The sequence below is a fragment of the Gorilla gorilla genome, chromosome 20 (genome assembly GCF_029281585.2).
Source record: "Gorilla gorilla gorilla isolate KB3781 chromosome 20, NHGRI_mGorGor1-v2.1_pri, whole genome shotgun sequence".
NCBI classification, from domain to species: Eukaryota; Metazoa; Chordata; class Mammalia; order Primates; family Hominidae; genus Gorilla; species Gorilla gorilla.
Window position 1 is genome coordinate 58,382,655 of NC_073244.2, and position 15,956 is coordinate 58,398,610.

A 15,956-nucleotide genomic window follows, 5' to 3' on the forward strand; every position below is an offset into this window, starting at 1 on the left:
AGATAAGTCCCGAAGGAACAATTATTTATTTATTTATTTATTTTGCTAGACAGGGTCTGGAACTCCTCCTGGCCTCAAGTGATCCTCCTCCCTTAGCCTCCTAACGTGCTGGAATTACAGTCGCGAGCCAGCGCGCCCGGCCTCAATTTTAAACGTTTATAAAGATAGAGAGGTTGTGGCAGGGCGCGGTGGCTCACGCCCGTAATCCTAGCACTTTGGGAGGCCGGAGCAGGTGGATTGCCTGAGCTCAGGAGTTTAAGACCACCCTGGGCAATATGACAAAACCCCGTCTCTAATAAAAATACAAAAAATTAGCGCGCCTGTAGTCCCAGCTGTTTGGGAGGCTGAGGCACGAGAATCGCTTGAATCCGGAAGGCGGAGGTTGCAGTCAACGGAGATCACGCCCTGCACTCCAGTCTGGACGACAGAGCGAGACTGTCTCAAGGAAAAAAAAAAGAGAGAGAGAGAGAGAGAAAGAGAGAGAGGTTGGCTGTTCGCGGTGGCTCACGCCTGTAATCCCAGCACTTTGGGAGGCCGAAGTGGACCGATCACTTCAGCCCAGGAGTTCGAGACCAGCCGGAGCAACATGGCGAGGCCCTGTCTCTACAAAAAATATAAAAATTAGCCGTGTGCACTGGCGCACGCCTATAGTCCCAGACACTCCGGAGGCTGAGGTGGGAGGATCCCTTCAGCTGGGGAGGAGGAGCTTGCAGTAGGCTATGATTGCACCACTGCACTCCAGCTTGGGCGACAGAGCGAGACCCTGTCTCAAATTTTTTTTTAAAAAAATAGATGTTTATTATGCATTCATCCAGTAGATATTTAGTGCGTCTATCTACTAAGCAAGGGGCCCAGGCACTGGGATTCCGCGGTGAATCTGAGCATCCCCGCCTCCCGTTCCTGCCTCATGATTGGCTGCCCTTGGGCCAATGGCTGAAGAGTCCACCGCTCCGCCAGCCCCGCGGCATCCTCCAGCTGCAGCTTCGCCTGTTTGGTTTGCAGGCGGCGCTGTGGGCTCACTGACTCCTCCGTCACACGCAGACCTGGTCCCCACCCTCTCTGATTCTTTCAGACTCTCAGGAATGAATAGAGTGTATACCCCAGAGTCCCACCCTCTTTACAAAATCCTTTTGTGAATTTTTCTGCCTGTGCAGGTTTCCAATACAGGTCCAGAATCCCACGCCCGCCTCTTATCAACCAACACCGGCGGCTCTCCCGTTGATGTGACCTCCAGCCATTCGGCCCGTAGGCCGATGCTTGGGAAATCTTGACAGCGGCCCAAGCCGGCAGTCGGCACTTCTCTCTGTCGATTAATTGTTTACTCGTTTGTTTATTTATCCTGGAGTGAAGGCTAGCCGGGTGCGCGGAGGCGGCTGCCCCCAGGGAAGCCCGCTTCCTGTGGTTGGCTTGCTCAACTACTATCCGCCCTCTTGCGCACTGGAAAAAATTGCAGAGCTGGGAATGCACCCCTTGATGGTTCCGTTCATGCAGTAAAACAATGCCTGGGCCCCTGCCTTGTGCCTGGATCCGTGCTAGGGACATCGACGATGACTGAAACAGCCCTGGCCCTGCCCTCAGGGGCCTTGCAGTCCGATGGGAAAGACCTATCACCAGATATGGACCACCCAAGGTGGCCAGGGCTTGGACGGGAGACCTAAAGGGACTGTGGGAGCTTGGAAGGAGCAGCTGACCCAGCCTGTTGCATCAGAGAAGGCCTCCTGGAAGAGGGGACATCTGAGCTAGCATCTCAAAGAAGGCTAGAAGGACAACCATGTAGTCTCTGGCTACCATGTCCCCAGTGCCTACCACCCCCTTGTTTAGCATTGGATTTTTGTTTTGTTTTGTTTTGTTTTGAGACGGAGTCTCCTTCTGTCACCCAGGCTGGAGTGCAGTGGCGCGATCTTGGCTCACTGCAATCTCCATCTCCCGGGTTCAAGCGATTCTCCTGCTTCAGCCTCCCGAGTAGCTGGGATTACAGGCGTGCACCACTATGCCTGGCTGATTTTTGTATGTTTTGTAGAGACAGGGTTTCGCCACGTTGTCCAGGCTGGTTTCGAACTCCTGGCCTCAAGCAATCCACCCGCCTTAGCCTTCCAAAGTGCTGGGATTACAGGCCTGAGCTACTGTGCCTGGCCGACTCATTCATTTTTATTTATTAACAAGTTTTAATTGTGGGTCATTGGCCAGACTTTGGAACTAGCCAGGGTCCCCTGCCTTCAGAGGGCTCACACATAAAATGGTGATACCAACACAGAACTTCATTTAATCTTTTTTAGAGACAGGGTCTGGCCTTGTGGCCCAGGCTGGAGTGCAGTGGCACAATCATAGCTCACCGAAGCCTTGAACTCCTGGGCTTAAGTGATCTTTCTTCCTCAGTCTCCTAAAGTGCTGGGATCCAACACAGAACTGCAAACCTTGAACCCTGAAGAAATGCTACATGTAGCAACGTGACCCAATTGTCTGGGTTTGTATCTCAAACCTGCTGCTTACTAGCTGTGTAACTTCTCTGTACCTTATAACTTACTCATAAGGTTGTTGTGAGGATTCAGTGAGTTAATGGGTCTAAAGTGCTTTTAGACTGCTGCCTGGCATGTCCAGGCATGGTGGCTCATGCCTGTAAACTCAGCGTTTTGGGAGGCTGAGGCAGGAGGCCTGCTTGAGGCCAGGAGTTTGAGACCACCCTGGGCAACATAGCAAGACTCCATCTCTACCAAAAGAAAAAAAAAACTGGCCAAGTGTCATGGTGAGAGCATGTAGTTCCAGCTGCTCAGGAGGATTGCTTGAGCCCAGGAAGTGGAGGCTGCAGTGAGCCATGACTGGTCCACTGCACTCCAGCCTGGGCAACAGAGCAAGACCCTATCTCAAAAAAAAAATTCACAAAAAAAACAAATAAAAAGAATGTTGACTAGCCTGGCCAACACAGTGAAACCCTGTCTCTATTAAAAATACAAAAATTTGCCAGGTGTGGTGGCACACACCTGTAGTCCCAGCTACTCGGGAGGCTGAGGCAGAAAAATCGCTTGAACCTGGGAGGTGGAGGTTGCAGTGAGCCGAGACCTCGCCATTGCACTCCCACTTGGATGCCAGAGTGAGACTCCATCTCAAAAAACAAACAAACAAACAAAAAAGACTGTTGCGGCCAGGCTCAGTGGCTCACACCTGTAATCCCAGCACTTTGGGAGGCTGAGGTGGGTGGATGGCTTGAGGCCAGGACTTCGGGACCAGCCTGGCCCGAACAGGTGAAACCCTGTCCCTACTAAAAATACAAAAATTAGCCAGGTGTGGCGCCTGTAGTCCCAGCTACTCAGGAGGCTGAGGCAGAAGAATCACTTGAACCCGGGAGGTGGAGGTTGCAGTGAGCCGAGATCGCACCACTGCACTCCAGCCTGGGTGACAGAACAAGACTCTGTCTTAAGAAAACAACAACAACAACAAAAATTAGCGGGGTGTGGTGGTGCATGCTGGTAATCCCAGACTCTGCCTCAAAATAAAAAATAAAAATAAAAAAAGACTGTTGCTTCGCACGAAGTACTCATTTTTATTATTAAAGAACGAGGGATCAGGCCAAATCTGGGAGACTACCCTGAGAAGGTGACTTCAAGCTGAGAGTTGAAGGGTAAATCAGAGCTGATGGGCTCCCAAGGGGTTTGGGGGATCCAGAGTGAGCCCAAGCGTCCTTGTTCTCCAGATGCTGCCAGCTCACAAATTTAAGATTGAAAAGACTTGGAACACTGCATAGGCGTTGTAAAGACATTAATTTGAAATACAGGTATCAGGAATTCACTGCCCCCCACCTTGTCTTTCCTGTGTCTCCTCAAGTAATCTCAAAAGTCCCTTACACATCACGGTTTGTAATGGCAGTCTACGCACTCGATTTGGCAGCCCCGCAGTGCTTAAAGAAAAGTTGTTGTTTCAAGCCACTAACATCTAAAAATCAGACTGAATGCATTAAAAGTGCCTTTTTTTTTTTTTTTTTTTTGAGACGGAGTCTCCCTTTGCTGCCCAGGCTGGAGTCCAGTGCGATCTCGGCTCACTGCAACCTCCGCTTCCCGAGTTCAAGCGATTCTCCTGCCTCAGCCTCCCGAGTAGCTGGGATTACAGGCGCCCGTCACGACGCCCACCTCATTTTTGTATTTTTAGTAGAGACGGGGTTTCATGTTGGCCAGGCTGGTCTCGAACTCCTGACCGCAAGTGATCCGCCCGCCTCGGCCTCCCAAAGTGCTGGGATTGCAGGCATGAGCCACCGCGCCTGGCCCTAAAAGTGCCACATTAAGAAAAAAAAAAAAGTCAATGGAAACATCCTTCAATATAAAAATCTTTATTAATGGAATAAACCCCTGTAATTTTATTTATCAACGCTTACAGAGCGCTTACTATATGCAAGGCATGATTTCAAGAGCTTTGCAAAATATAATCTATTTAATTTTCACAGCAGACCTACGAGGGAGGTACGATTATTATCCCATTTTATAGATGAAGAGACTGATGGCAGAAATGCCAAATGTAATAGGAAACAGCCTTTCTTCATGCATTCCACAAATATTGGCTCGGCGCCCGGGAAGCTCATCTTCCACGATCTGTACTTCCGGAGGAGTCCCAGAGGAACACCTCCTCAGTTCAGAGGAGTCAAGGGTTACAGCGGTGCCCTCTCCCATCACTACTCTTTTCCCTTCAGGCGCCCTAATTGACATTCGATTTGTAGCCATTTGCACAATGCTAAGTGACAGGCTTGGGCTGCACACAGGACCAGGCCGTCTTCCCTCTCCTGGGGATCAGGCGTTCACAGAACCGAAAACAAGTTGCATGGACGCGCTCGTTGGCTGCAGATTTTCTTCACAGCCAGGAGAAAGAGCACGCGCTCTCCAGCCCCGCCTCTTCTTCCGGGACGACGAATTGCGGGGCTCGGATTGGGCTGAGGCGGGCCACGCCTCCTCATATCCTCCAATCAACTCCCTCTCTGGTGCGCTCCCTCCTTCTCAGCCCCGCCCCACCGCCCCACGTTACGTCGCTCCTTCTGGCCTCCTCCGTTATCCCGGCGGCTGCGGCTCGCGCGGCAAACCCACCTCCCATTGCTTCCCATTGGCTGGTCAGGTCCCGCGCGAGCGGGATCGCGCCCTTCGCCCCCCACCCCCAAAACGGGGCCATGCCGCTCTCCTTCGGCTTTCTCCAGGAGCCAGCGCGAGGCAGCAGATCGGCTGCTTGAGACGCGCGCTGCTCCTGCGGACCACTCCCTCCGCCCTGCGCCAGCAGCTGCGCCGGCTGGCAGCCCTCCGCGCACGCGCGCTCGCCCATCCCGCTCCCTCTGCTCGTTTGCAAGTCGCCTCGCGCTCAGTCGCGACGGCGGCCGCCGCAATAGCGGCATTTTCGGGGGCGCACGCGCACTGCACCGTCCGCGGCCGTTCCTAACCTCAGGCAGCGGCTGTGGCAGTGAGCCCCTCGGGTGCGCACGCGCTCTGACCTCTCCCCACTGCCTCGCTGGTTGTCCCTTCGCGGCGCGCGCCCAGGGGCCGTTATACCCCTGCAACGGTCCACGCGCCGCGCACGCGCAGTAGCGAGGGGGGCGCGCGCGCGCGGGAGCGGCCGTCGCAGGAAGGAGGTGCCGCCGCTGCCGCCATTGCGAGGGAGGGAGGGAGGGAGGGAGTGAGCGAGGCTGGTCCGCCCTCCCCCTGGTTCCCGCCCCTCCCCCCTTCCCCTCCCCGCCCCCCGCCCCGAGGGAGAGCCGCGGCGCGGCGGCAGGAGGAGGTGGAGGAGGCGGAGGAGGGAACCCGCGAGGGAGGGTCCGCCCGGCCCCCCGCCGCCGGAGCCGCCGCCGCCGCCGCCGCCTCAGCCGCCGCTGGACTAGGAGCAGGGGAACATGGCGCCGGGGCCCCCGTCGTTGCTGCCGGGATCTTGGAGGCCGGGGCCGCGCTGAGGGCGCCCAGCTGGTGAGTGCGCGAGCTCACGGGCCCCGGGCGGCGAGGCCGGGCGCCGCCCCGCTGCGGGGTCCACGGGGAGGCGGGGACGGCGGGGCCCGGAGCCCGCGAACAATGGAGGAGCTGGAGGGGGAGGGGAGGAGCGGCCCCCCCAGCCCCCCGGGCCCCGCCGTCCCCGTCGCTTCGCGCGTCGGCCCGGCCCGTGGGGCCCTCCTGCCCTTTGGACCTGCCCCTGCCCGCCCCAGCCCTGCTGTCCCCGCCGCCGCCCCCATCCCCGACCCGTTGGGATCTCGGTGTCTGCCTCGGAGCCTACCCGACTTCAGCCAACCGGTTCCCAATTCTGCCCCCCCCTTCCCCCTTCCACCCCTCCATAATGCCCTTCGCTCCTCCCGGGCTCTGCAGTGCTCCTGGGACCCATCTTGACCATTCTGCATCTCTTAATTGTGGCTCCCACTTTTGAGATCCGTGACCCTTCTCCCTCTTCTCGATTCTGCTCTCACCACCCTTCAGATCTGTCCTCGGCCCCTTCTTTGACCTACCTGCTGTGCTATTATTCTTGTCTCAGAATCTGTTGCACCCTGGGAGCTGTCCCTTTAGGACCTGCGGTTCCAACCCTTTGGAGATCCATCTGAGACCCCTGTTCGGCCAGGCACTGCTGCCCCAGGTCTTCCCCTTGGACTTAATCCCGTTCCCTCGTGGGCCCTACTACCCGCATTTCTGTCTGCCCTCTCACAGAGCCTGCTGCACCCCGGGATGCCCCTCGGCTGGCTTTCTGACCCTTCCGTGCCACAGCTCATTCCCCTGATCCCCTCGGACTTGGCTGCACCGTTCTTGCCTGTTCCCCTTCTCAGCTCTTGTTCCCGTTTACCATTCAGACCCTTTCCTCTCTTCCAGACCTTTCTGCCTCTCAGCTCTGCCCCTTGCCCGACCTCAGATCTTGCTGCGCTCCCCTCACCTGCTTGCTTCTGACTCTGCCTTCCCGGGAAGCAGCCTCCTCCCCCTTCTCTGACTCTGCAGGTCTCCCATTTCTGCTATTCACTTAAATGATGTATCCCTAACTCAGACTGCCTTCAGTTTCAGCCCGTGTTCTCTTGGAGGTTTCCTCTCTTCCCCACCTCCTTTTTGGCACTCCTCTGAGCTACTGCATTCATTTGCTTCTCCTTTCTTTGGCCTGTCTCTCCTTCAGTTCTCTGCCTAAAAACTGCTTCCTGTCCCCTCTGCTCCAATTCCTCTCCTCCCCGTTTTAGCCCTTAGACATGCCCTTTAACCTCACTATACCTCTGATACCTCCCGGGCTGGTCACCCATCCCCTTCCTGTTCTGCATCTCACAGACCTGCCCCTAGATCCATTTTGTACCTACACTTTCTTCTCGTTTTTTTCAATTCTACTCCATCCTCTTTATTTAGAGTTTCCCTCCCCAGCTCGGCTCCTTCGGAGCTGTCCACTTGCCCGCATATTTTTAGACCGGTTTTTAACTTCTGTATTGCCGTCCTCTCTTGGAGCGGTCCTTTAACACTGGGGTTCTTGTCACTGTGTCCCCTCTCTGTTCCCTCCCGAGTCTTTTAAGTTTTCCACATGACAGTCTCTTCCCCCCACCATTTTGATTCAGCTCTCACCCTTCACTCTGCTTTATTTGCCCACCCTCCACTGTTCTGCCTCTTGTCTTCTTTTGGAGTTCTCACTCCAATTGTGACATTAAGATGTCTTCTTAATCATTCTTTCCTATGTATTCCCCCCCACCTTCCTCTTGGAGCTGCCTCAGTGCTGTGATAGATTATCACTCCCCTTTGATATCCCTCTCCCAATTCTGTTCCTCTTGGACTTGTTTCCTTCCTCATCTTTTTTTTTTTTTCTTTCCCCTTGTATCCTGCCAGGCTCCTTCTCTTCCCATTTAGTTCCTATCAGACCTGCTCCTCGCAGCTCACCACCCGTGGCCCACCCATTCCCCATTGAGCACTTCCCCTTTCAGGCATATCTTTCTCTGTTCTCCATCCCTCTGCTGCAGAGGCAAAGGGGCTGGATTGGGCCTTCGGCCCTTCAGGCTCTGAGACTGTAGATTCTCTCTCTGCGCCCTAACCCTGAGGGTTCTCTCCCCAGGGATCCTGAGAGATCTGGGTAAATAGGTGGGGGTTGGTTGATTGTTACTACTCTTTGGAGTCTGGGAGTGTCTCCCCCATTTCCCCCACTTCCACTAGGTTAGTAGTGTGGGGGGAGGTAGATCTTTTTCCATTGCCCCATTTTCTTTCCTCTGCTGTTTGCTCTCTCCCTTCCGATCTCTGGGCTTTGCAGCTTTGTGTCCTTTGGAAAAGGGGATTGCAGCTGCTCACAGATCTTTATTCTCTTTCTCACTTTCCCTCCTTCCTTCTTTGAGCCATTGCATAGAGTACCCTCTCTCCCCTTCCACCTCTAAGCCAGCAACCCTAGGAGTGTCCTTCCCTTCCCCCCCCCCTTTCGCCCCTCCCCCCCAGCTGACAAGTTATTTCAATATATAGTTTTACCTCTAGCTGGGGAAATGCCAGTTCTCAAATTATCCCGATCCCACCGGGGGTTATGGCCACAGTTGGACCTAGGGAAGCTACAGTATTGCCTTCCCTAATGGCCTCTGGTTTGCAGTGTGACCTTGTGGGAGGGGATGGGGAAGGTGGGCTTATTTCTTTTTCACCTTTGCCCCGGGAAAGGCTCCAGCTTCCTGGTCTTCAAAATGGTGAGGGCTTGGGTTTGGAAAGCACTTTGCGGTTGTTTGTTGAAAGAGAGAGTGCCAAATGTCACTCAGATTTCTGCCCTCTGGTATTGCAGGCACTCCCTGCCACAGGAGCTGAGTGCCTCTGGGCAGATCCATGCTAGATTCTGGGGCTCATTGCCCTACAAGGGGTGTGTGGGTGGGCCCTGACATTCCTTAAGCTTTTTGAGTGACCTGATTGGGTAGAGTTAGAAAGGGATGCCAGGAACTGGCGGATGTGATTGGATTTTTAGTCTTATTATCTGAGAAATGCGTCTTGGCTACCATTCCTGAGCGATTTTCTTTAATGACTCTATGGTTGTGGGGGGGTATTTAGTTCATTCAGGGGTAGAGGTGGTTTTTACAAAAAATCTATCCAACCATTTTCCTTCCTTAACTTGGGAAAGGGGATCTTTTGCATGTTCTAGGTTTATTTATTTTATTTCTTAAGTAAATCAAAAGACTGATTTTTTTCCCTGCTGTGGCCTAGGGCAATTGTATATTAAAGTAGCCATCCAACTGTGAAGGAGCATTTACTGGAAGGACTTTCTTAACTGTGCTATGATCAAACTTCGTTTATTTTAGTACTTATTTAGAAATAATTCTGTGTGGACACATTTGAAATAAAAACATTCACTGTCATCTACAGAGTTGGATCATTCACTCATCAAATATTAGGGCATTTGTATATGAGACAGTGAAGATGGCTGATAGTAGATTTGTATGGTCCCTTGAACTTTTTAAAATTTTCTGACAGAATCTGGTAATTTTAATAATCTATGTATGGCATGGGTTTTCACCATTATTGACTTAAAGATTTTTGGTTCATTTCCGTTGGTAAATTTTTAGCCTTGTGTGTCATGATTAATTTTCTGAATTTATCCTAGAGTTTGTGTTACCCATTTGGTGTCAATAGTTGTTGTGTTTTTTATTAATATGGAAGTGACAGATAATTAAGAATAAAAACAACTGTGTATGCAGTACTGCTTAAATGTGCGTCCCAGAGTTTTAATACCATTGGCAGCATGAAAAGGTCCTGCATGCCAAAAGCCTAAGTTTACATAATAGGGAGAGAGGAAACACAGAATAAAGAGCTGATTTTTCCACCTTAACTGGTAACCGATGTTCTTAAAGACTGTCAGATTTCTTTGAGGCTAGCAGAGGCCCTAACTCCAGCGTTGCCATATGCTTTCATGATGGGATTGGGTGCTACAGAAATGTGAGGTGGTAGCCTTGGCCTTCTGGCACAGTTAATATGCCATTTGGAGTGGGGGGACTGGAGCAGGAGATGGCGGTAGACAACTGCTTTCAACGTAGTAACATGTTTTCAAGGGCTCTTGCCCTGCCTAGAAAATCTTTGTAAAGACTTAAAAACTAATCTGATCAAAGTTCCTCATTTAAGTTATCATCTTGTTTTCAACTAACCTCTTTTTGGCCATGCTCCCCACCCGCCCTTTTACCTGCCCGCCATTTTCCTTGGCATGATGAAGGTCGACGCATTTAGAACAGTGACAAATCAGAAAATACTCATTCTTCTTGATCCAGAAGAGAAGAAGTTGAAAGAAGTTTTTGGTGTGCAGATTGATGGGCAAGATCCATGGACCTGATGGTGACTTTTGGCAAAGGACACAGCCTGGGAAGGGTGGGGGTTGCACAGGTGACAGTAAACCATAGCCTAATAGATGTTTGGTGAATCTGCGTGTGAGGAGGTGAGGCGTCAGGTCAATATAGTTGGAGATTGAAAAGGTCGGAGTGGTTGTTCGTCTCCACCTAGTCTGGTCTGCTTCCCAACTTTGGTCCACTGTGGTCTCCTGAGAGGTGTTAGGCCGCTTGCAGCGTCTTCCTGTGATCTGCTATGACTTCTGTCAGTCACCACCTGGCAGTCTAAACAATGTCTTGATTTACACAGTAATCTTGACTTTTTTTGAGATGGAGTTTCCCTCCTGTTGCCCAGGCTGGAGTGCAATGGTGCAATCTCAGCTCACCACAACCTCTGCCTCCTGGGTTCAAGCAATTCTTCTGTGTCAGCCTCCCGAGTAGCTGGGATTACAGGCATGCACCACCACGCCAGGTTAATTTTTATATTTTTAGTAGAGATGGGGTTTCACCATGTTGGCCAGGCTGGTCTTGAACTCCTGACCTCAAGTGATCCACCTGCCTCGGCCTCCCAAAGTGCAGAGATTACAGGCATGAGCTACTGCGCCTGGCCTGTTGTTCCCTTTTTTAAAAAATCTTTGGTTATTCATCACAGCACTATCCATGATGTCCAGTTGGTAAGATTTCTTTTTCACGATCTATAAAATAGGTAAAATTGAGATTCTTTGCATGAAGAGAGAAGGTGACTAGCACAAATACCTCCTTTGACGCCTTGCGTTCATTGGAACTCAGTGGGAAAATCAGCGCGTAGTCTAGCCTCCTCATTTACAGATGGAGGAATGGAAGGCTGGCATAGGGCATTGTGACAGGCTTCCTGCCACAGCAGAAAAGTACTGGATTTATATAAGGGCAATGACCTGGCTTCTGATCTAGGCCTTGTCCCAATTAGTTGGGACGTTGAACAAATTGCTTGACTTCTCTGGGCTTCACCTTCCTAGTCTGAAGCCTGGTGTGCTGTCCAGGTCTGATTGTAGATTCTTGTTGTCCTGGGTCACTTACCAAGTTAGTGTTGGAGCTTAGGACTAAGCTCCTGTTGCTACTCTTTGATTCCTCCCTCACCTGCCAATCCCCAACTGCCTGTCATCAAGTCCTGTAACCCAGAGTCTGTGTAGGGGGCTCTTTCCCTGGGAGATGCAGTAAAATGAACTGGATTACCCTTGTTGTATACTTTTTCAGATATAAAATAAACACTGCCTGTTTTTCAACCATTCACATGGAAATTACTTTATAATTTAGGGGGATGGGGTTATCCAGATTATATTAGCTACATAACTAAAACCATATACCTCTTTTAAAAACGATTTGGAATTTTTCAAGCTGAGTCATTGTTGACCTAGGCTCTCAAACAGCAATGGTCTGAACAGCACTTGTATTGCTGGCATTAAGAAATGCAAACAAATAATTCGTGTTCATCTTCCCAAAACTTTTGATCCAGTGCTTTATCAGGCTTCATCTATGAATAATTCTTGAAGATAACTTTTGGCATCTGTCAATCTAATTTTCATTTATTTGCTTCTCTGGTACTGAGAAATGCCATTAAGTTGATATATTAGCAGAGAACCAGATACTTTCAGCCATGAAGTATCATTACAGGAAAGTAATACTTATTTTAGTTGAAAATAGCCAGACTTGCCTATCTCTCTCATCTTCCTTTATTGAAACGAACATTTTCTTTTTATGTACTTTGCAGCAGTTGTGACTGTTGTATTATAGATCTGCAGGTATTTCCTGCCTCTTTTGCTCTCCTGATATCTCTGCATTCTTACTTGGATGATGCCCTCGTCCTGGCCACTGTAGTAAACTGGTAATTGAATTTGGACAGTTGAGAGGCGGCTTCCTATGATGTAAAGAACATTGAAGAAACCTGGGTCCTAGCCCTAGCCCTGTCATTTACTAGCTTTGTGACTAGCCAAATCATTTTCATTTCTCTGGACTACAGTTCCTTCATTTGAAAAATGAAGGGATTATACTAGTTGGTTCCCATTCTGCCTTATTTTGTGGCTAATAATACTTGATTGTCATCTCTCTCTCTAGATAGACAGTAAACTCCTGAGGATGAGGGGCCTCTTATATTATCTTTGATTTCCTACCACACCCAGCAAAAATACCTTGTACTTGGTAGGCCCCCATTGCGTCCATGTTGATAGAAGATAAACAGGTGCTAAAGTTTTTTGTTGTTGTTGTTGTTGTTGTTTTTGGAGATGTTTGTACCAACTGTAATGGCCATTTGCAGGCTTTAAATGCTTAGAGGGCATGCTCTCCTGGTCAGCCTTTTTTTTAATTTTTTCTTTTTTTGAGACAGAGTCTCACTCTATCGCCCAGGCTGGAGTGCAGTGGCGAGATCTCAGCTCACTACAACCTCCGCCTCCTGGATTCCAGCGATTCTTGTGCCTCAGCCTCCCGAGTAGCTGGGATTACAGGCGCACGCCCACCATGCCCATCTAGTTTTTATATTTTTAGTAGAGACGGGGTTTTGCCATGTTGGCCAGCCTGGTCTCGAACTCCTGACCTCAGGTGATCCACCTGCCTCAGCCTCCCAAAGTGCTGGGATTACAGGTGTGAGCTACCGCACCTGGCTCTGGCCCAGCATACTTTAATCTGCATACTTGCTGCATTGTAAATTTCTTGATCATGATGACACAGTTAATAAGTAGTAAGTCAGTGTGAAGAATCCAGATCTGTCTGAGTTCAAAATTTGTTTATTTTATTAGGCTACACTGCCTCTCTGGGTATAAGAATAAGCATAGTTCATCACCTTAAGGAATTTATAGTCAATTGTAAACAATTAACTATATAGGGTGAAGGGAAGTAAATGTTGAATAGACTATTCTGATTAATGTCTGGCTCCTTGGGATGTGATCCTGTATTAATAGTCTTGAAGACTTTCATATTCAGAGATTTGAGCACACAGTAGGTTCCATATCACAGTATTTTGAAAAGAATCTACACAAGTACCAGCTTGCCTTTTTAGCCAGCATATTTGGAAAAGTTGAGCATTTTATGTCTGACCTGAATTCAAACACAGGTGTAACAAAACTGTGTAAGTAAACTAGTCTAACAGGAAGAAGGTAGAGATGTTTGGTCATGTAATGACTCCTTAAATCTACATGTTTTTCAGCAAGTAGAAAAGTATTTGGGTAGCTACAAATTGAGAGATTTTTCTTTAGGCAACTAAAAATACATACATAGAATATATACAACTACAATTTGCCATTTTACAATTAAAAAATAAAAATTAAAAGAAACATACAGATAGAAATACATCTTTCCTCTTGAGTTATTTATGTGGAGCTCACCGTGATTTTTTTTTTTTTTTTTTTTTTGGCGACGTAGTCTTGCTCTGTCACTCAGGCTGGAGCACAGTGGTACCATCTCAGCTCACTACGACCTTCACCTTCCAGGTTCAAGCGATTCTCCTTCAGCCTCCCAAGTAGCTGGGATTACAGGCACTTGCCACCACGCCTGGCTAGTTTTTTTGTATTTTTAGCAGAGACGGGTTTCACCATGTTGGCCAGGCTGGTCTTGAACTCCTGACCTCATGTGATCCACCTGCCTTGGCCTCCCAAAGTGCTGGGATTACAGGCCTGAGACTCCACATCCGGACATGATACTTTATTTAGTAACTTTTTGCATTTTAAAAAAATGTTAGTCTAAAAGTATGCTGGTTAGTTACAGCTAATAGCCTCCTGAGGTGTATATATATAGTTGGCCAGGCGTGGTGGCTCACGCCTGTAATCCCAGCACTTTGGAAGGCCAAGGTGGGCAGATCACCTAAACGCCTAACCCCCAGGGGTAAAGGCTGCAGTGAGCCATGATCGCATCACTGCAGTCCTGCCTGGGTGATGGAGTGAGACCTTGTCTCAAGAAAAAAAATTGTGTGTGTGTGTGTGTGTATTTGCATTGTGTGTGTGTATGTATGTAGTTGCATTGTGCTTTTTCCCCATTTTCATTTAAAAGGTCAAAACTGTGGCTTTATCTCTTGCAGCCTGCACTACTTAGGAATGAGACAAAGGAAAATGATTACCATTAATTGCCATGGGCAATTAAAAAGAGTTCTTTGTTCAGTAACAAATTGATTGTGTACAAATGAAAGTCAGCACTGCATTAATACAAGATTATTAGATTCTTGAAATCAGCATCTTCTGCTAGAGTAGCTTTCACTTCAAGGGAATTATTTCACTGGCAATAGCGTACCTAAATGATTGGTGATAAAATGTATCACTAGGTCTTTATTTTTCAGAAATGCCTGTTAACATTGTAGGTAGAGGCTGGTGGATGCTGCTTTTATGGTAACTTTTTTAATGGCCTGAAATCACTGTATACTTTTTTTTTTTTTTTTTGAAACAGAGTCTTGCTTAGTCGCCCAGGCTGGAGTGCAGTGGCGCCATCTTGACTCACTGCAGGCTCCGCCTTCTGGGTTCACGCCATTCTCCTGCCTCAGCCACCCAAGTAGCTGGGACTACAGGCGCCCGCCACCATGCCTGGCTAATATTTTGTATTTTATTTAGTAGAGATGGGGTTTCACCGTGTTAGCCAGGCTGGTCTCGAACTCCTGACTTTGTGATCCGCCCGCCTCGGCCTCCCAAAGTGCTGGGATTACAGGCGTGAGCTACCACGCCCGGCTTGTATACTTTTTTTAATGCTGTCAACGTATAAGAAATTTCTTCTTCTGGGCTGGGCACGGTGGCTCATGCCTGTAATCCCCAGCACTTTGGGAGGCCGAGGCGGGTGGATCACGAGGTCAGGAGATCGAGACCACCGTGGCTAATACGGTGAAATCCCTTCTCTACTAAAAATACAAAAAATTAGCCAGGTGTGGTGGCGGGCGCCTGTAGTCCCAGCTACTCAGGAGGCTGAGATAGGAGAATGGCGTGAACCCAGGAGGCGGAGCTTGCAGTGAGCCGAGGTCGTGCCACTGCACTCCAGCCTGGGTGACAGAGCAAGACTCCGTCTCAAAGAAAAAAAAAAATTTCTTCCTCTGATTGGTCAGTCAACTGAGGAACGTAGATAAAACCTTTGATAAATGAGGAAGAAGAGAAAAAGACTCTTGACTGCTGTGGAGTAGGTCTTGGCTGTTGGCATGTACCTAGTAGTAGCCACGCAACAACCATAAAGGCTTAAAAAATGGCAGCCTTAGCTAAAGTAGTTGTGATTTGATGTTATGTATATACAAGGTGTATATATTTTCTTGTGTGCAAATCCCCTTTTAAGTTTTTTCTTAAAAAAATAAGGTATAATCTACATGTAGAAAAGTACGTAAATCTTAAGTGTCCATTTCTGAATTTTTTGCATGTTGTACAAGCCCCTTTTTCATATGCTGGGGCATAATTCCCTTTTCTACATAGTTCTTACTGAGCCGGAAATTATTTGAGAGTCTCTATATAAGGCACTTCAATTATTACTTTATATTTAATATACAAATGTGAACATGTAGGATGTTTCTAACTTTACCCATCTGGGCAGGGTCAGATACCTGATAAAGAATGGGATAACGGTGATTTCATTGTATAAACTGTCACAAGTGTGAAAGCATTCTTTTAACAACAGATCTTTTCTACTCGTGTTGTTAATTCCAGATTATTTTGATCTCTGTTTGCTGGAAATTAAAAGAAAAGAGATAGTGGTCACTGCTAATGAGAGTGAAATGGGACTGGTATTGAAATTGCTA

At 48.9% G+C, this 15,956-nt stretch overlaps 1 protein-coding gene across 3 annotated transcripts in view; it reads left to right on the forward strand.

Annotated features, from left to right (window-relative positions):
• The first annotated feature begins 5,739 nt into the window (after positions 1-5,739).
• ARHGAP35 (Rho GTPase activating protein 35) overlaps positions 5,740-15,956 on the forward strand; it is a 143,472-nt gene continuing 133,255 nt past the window's right edge. For all 3 annotated transcript variants that reach the window (XR_008673874.2, XR_008673875.2, XM_031004045.3), the window contains exon 1: positions 5,740-5,924. The gene's annotated coding sequence lies outside the window, so the exon portion shown is untranslated. The remainder of the gene's footprint in view (positions 5,925-15,956) is intronic.